The sequence below is a fragment of the Chiloscyllium plagiosum genome, chromosome 1, assembly GCF_004010195.1.
Source record: "Chiloscyllium plagiosum isolate BGI_BamShark_2017 chromosome 1, ASM401019v2, whole genome shotgun sequence".
NCBI lineage: Eukaryota > Metazoa > Chordata > Chondrichthyes > Orectolobiformes > Hemiscylliidae > Chiloscyllium > Chiloscyllium plagiosum.
The window spans coordinates 140,310,179-140,315,124 of record NC_057710.1 but is presented as its reverse complement, the minus strand read 5'-3'; positions in this window follow the sequence as shown (position 1 = coordinate 140,315,124).

Sequence of the window (4,946 nt, the reverse complement as noted above, 5' to 3'; positions counted from 1 at the left end):
TGCAACGTTCCGGTACATATTGTGTTCCTTCATTTACTGCAGACTGACATTGTGAAACTTATAAATGTAAAAGATAGCTTGGTTACTGTAAATAATTGTAACTTAGTATAAAAATCCAATTAAAAAATCTTTTCCTAATTTTTTTTTGTTGTTCACAGCATTTCCAGCCGTGTGTTTTTTTTAGCTTAATTTATGGGATGTGGGTTTCACTGGCTGGGCCAGCATTTATTACCCAGAAGGCAGGTCACAGTCAACCACATTGCTGTGGGTCTGGAGTCACATGTAGGCCAGACCAGGTAAGGATGGCAGTTTCTTTCCCTAAAGGGCATTACTGACCCAAATTTTATCCCCCCTGACAATCAATTCAAAGCCAGTGCTAGACTCTTAGTTCCAGAACTTGTTTTTATTGAATTCAAATTTCACCATCTGCCATGGCAGGATTCAAACACAGGCTCCCAGAACATTGCCTGCATCTCTGGATTAACATTCCAGTAATAATGCCACTAGGCCATCACGTCCCCTGTTAACTAGTTTAAGGCCCCAAACACACCTTCAGATGTAGCAGTGTTTTACTTGTTCAATCTAGTCCACCTTTTAAGCACAAAACAAAGAACTGCAGATACTGGAAATCTGAATCAGAAACTGATATCGCTGGAGAAACTCAGCAGGGCTAGCAGCATTTGTGGCAGAGTCTACTTTTTGGATCCAGTGACCTTTCTCCAGAACTTCTGGAGAATGGCCATCGGACCCGAAATGTTGACTCTACTTTCTCTCTGCAGATGCTGCCAGATCTGCTGAGTTTCTCCAGCAAAATCAGTTTCTGTAGTCTACCTTTTTGTAGCCAGGTAAGGGATTGAAGAATAAGCAGCAGTTAGGAAATAATGAAAACACTTGGTGACAACTTCAATCTGCAATTATTGAGCAGATTAAATGTAATAAACGCATCCAACATGTGAAAAGCACAATCAAATTTGCAGATATCTACATGAATTAGCTACTACATGGGCTTATGAAAAGTCTGCAGATTATTTTCTTATGATAAAGTCAGAACAGAAACCTTTCTTAACAGTTTTAAATTCAAAGATGCTAGCAAATGTCTCCACAACTGTAGCAATTCATACAGAGGACATAATACTTGGTAGAGAGATAAAACATTTTCTGGGACAAGTGCACCCTTTATCCCATATTCCTTTGAGAAGTCCTGAGCAAGTTGATGTAGTATTCATGAAAAAGGTGATTCCTTTACACAGACAACTCCACCACCAATAGCTGAGTGAAATCAATGAACCACAGACACCCAGCAAAAGTGTGCTCAGGTCAAAGGGAGGGGGGGTGGGGGGCAGGAAATGATGATCAATACACATACCACACAATCGGATTCTCAGACAATACTATTAACAGAGAGGACACCTCAATATAGTGAATGATTTACATTTATAATGAGAGACTTCTCATTCTGAAGCATCTTGAGACTCAACATACTGCAACAATTCCAACAAAGATTTCTGGGTATAAAATGTTGAGCCAGAACAAGGTTTGGTGATCAGGTCTCTCAAAATCATTGTAAGAGCTGAATCAAGCTGTACTCTTTGTATTATTCACCAGGAGACGAGAAAAACCATCATCCTATCCATTAAGACCAGAGAAACCTTGTAGGGTAGACCTCTTTGAACAGAGTCCAATATTCTTAATAATGTTAAAAATCACACAGCACCAGGTTATAGTCCAACAGGTTTAATTGGAAGCACACTAGCTTTCAGAGCGTCGCTCCTTCATCAGCTACAACCAGCTGTGAAGGAGCAGTGCTCTGAAAGTTCGTGCTTCCAAATAAACCTGTTGGACTATAACCTAGTGTTGTGTGATTTTTAATTTTGTACACCCCAGTCCAACACCGGCACCTCCAAATCGTTCTTAATAATAGTTGACTACTGTTCCAGATGTGTAGATGTGTTGCAACTAAAGGGTCAGACGTCTGAAGATTGCTGAAGAGGATCTTCAGAGCACATTGAATTCCAAGAAGTTAATCTCAGAAAATGGATAACAGCTTGCCAAACAGCTTGTAACTTTAAAACATTCACAACGTTATCTGGATATACCCATATTACTACCTCATCAAGCTATCCAAAAACCAGGTGATGAAGCTGGAAATGGAGAGTGTGCAAGGAAAGTATTGCTGAAAAAGAAATATGACATTCACCTTGCACTTCTGACACACCAGAGATGCTAGTGCTCCCTGTTTGCTGATTTAGTCAATTCTTCTCGGCCCAACAGAAGCTGAGGCACAGAGGATTGAATTTTAATCTCCTCCAAAACAGCTGAGAATATATTCAGGTGAACACGAGTCTCCACATCTGTTGTCGCTTTAATTCAAAATCCACATCAAAGTGTCAGGAAAGATTTAAATTAAAAGTAGAATCAGAGATTTGGGAGGGGGATCGGTAGAGTATGGGAGTACATGATGAATGGTAGGATCTGAGGTAGTACTGAGAATCACTGGGACCTTGGTTTGCATGGGCATAAATCCTTAAAGACAATAAGATAGGTGGATAGGGTGGTTAAGAAGGCTTATGGCCTTTATTAGTCAAGGCATTGAATACAAGAGCTAGACATTATGGTAGAGCTGTAGTGGATATACTGGATATCCGACAATGGATAAATGAGCACTGCACAACAATCAACAGACAGGAGGGTTCCCTCCCAGTTGGGGAACACTTCAGTGGTCCAGGACATTCAGCCTAGGACCTTTGGGTGACCTTCCTCCAAGGTGGACTTCGGGACAGGCAGCAGAGAAAAGTGGCCGAGCAGAGGCTGTTAGCTAAGTTCGGTACCCATAGGGAGGGCCTCAACTGGGACCTTGGGTTCATGTCACACTATAGGTGACCACCATTGCACTATACACACACACACAGATACTCCTACACACACACACACTCTCACACACACACAGGCACTCCTATACACACATACACACGGACGCACATACATACAGATGTTCACACAGACACCCACACACACTTGCAGGGTTACATTGTACTTTGCTCAAAAACTGCATGCATTCATGTAGAACTCTGAGCTCAAAAACTGCATGAATTTATGTAAAGCTCTGTTATCTCACTTTTTAGATTAGAATCAATCTAAATATCATGGGAGAACACAGGGGGCCAACACCTTCAACATATTGTCTAGCTATCACCATTGTTAACAGCTAACCCGAGAATGCAACTTTTTTAAATTAAAGGTTTTGTGATTTACACATGAAAGAAGTGAAACTATCACTGTATTCTAACAGATGAAAGGCTTAATAGACAATGTATAATTTCAGTTACATCACACTGTAAATTTTAGCTATAAATTCTGTGTTATGAGTGAGCCCTCCACTATCACCTGATGAAGGAGCGTCGCTCCGAAAGCTAGTGTGCTTCCAATTAAACCTGTTGGACTATAACCTGGTGTTGTGTGAATTTTAACTTTGTACACCCCAGTCCAACACCGGCACCTCCAAATCAGTAACACTGTATGATTTATTAAGGACTGAATTCTGACTGTGAGGTATGCTAATGAGATACAGTATGTATCATCAGAGGAAATTATGCAATATCATGTGACCTTGCACTCTCTTTCTTGAATCTATGTGCAGTTATGGACAGAGGGGTTTTGAAGTATGTGGGAAGCACAAGAGATTGGCAAAAGGACAAGGGGGATAACTTTCAGTGGAGCCTCCCCCTTCACAACTTTCTGAAACCAGATTTCACAATCAGGCACTGACTGTCTTTGAATGAGTCAAGATTAGAGTGGTACAGCAGGTCAGGCAGCATGCGAGGAGCAGGAAAATCGAGGTTTCGGGCAAAAGCCCTTCATCACGAATGAGACAGGGAGCCTCCAGGGTGGAGGGATAAATGGGAGAGGGGGTGGGACTGGGGCGAAGGTAGCTAAGAGTGCAAAGAGTTGGGGATGAAGGTGATAGGTCGGAGAGGAAGGTGGAGCGGATAGGTGGGAAGGAAGATTGGCAGGTAGGACAGGTCATGAGGATGGTGCTGAGCTGGCAGGTTGGAACTGGGGTAAGATAAGTGGAGTATCCCACTTCCTACACCACCTTCCCCTACATCCCATCCACCATTTCCTATTGGAAATAAATCAAGCATCCCTCTCAAGTTGTGTATAGACCATGGCTTCAAACAGGTCAACACCAGCAGCAGCAAACTGAGTCTGTGTGATAATTAATTGGGAAATCAAGGGGCTCAATGGGTGACAGAGATGTTTGACCATGGGACTTCCAGCTCCAGACTGAATTTTATCTGTGCTAAGGCAGAGGGATGCTCACATACTATCAGGAAGTCTGATTAAATACTCTGCCGACTCTAAATATGCCATCAGGGAAGGCCATGAGACCTCTGCTTAGTTGCTTCATTTTTACGCACCTAAATAATATAAAGACATAATTGCTTAATCAGGTGCTTTAGAAAATAATGACTGATATAGTTACAATTCCCATATTATTTCTTTTAATGCTCTGGATGGAAAATATCAAATCCTCAAGAATCATCGATATAAAGTCCTTCTTACTCCATTTCCATTTTTAACTTATAATGAATCCACTAAGCTTCAGGGAGGTAGTGATAACATCACTGAGCCAAGAATCCAGAGCCCCAGGTTAATGTTCTGATTGTCCTGGGTCTAAATCTCACCATAGCAAATGGAGAAGTGGCAGTCGAGAGAGAAATGTCCTGGGAATGCTTAACAATGGCTCCAAACACCATCAGGTCAAATGTGTACAAGGGAACCCCCTGCTGGTTCCCAGCTACTGCCACCCCTTCCTCGTGGCTCCAGAAGTCCTGCACATTGGCAGCATTGGGATTGGCAAGGGCACAGAATCTAATCTGCAAATACTTCAGCCTTGTCTTTTGCATTGATGTTGCTTCCCCATCATTGTGGGAGCGTCCTCCTCC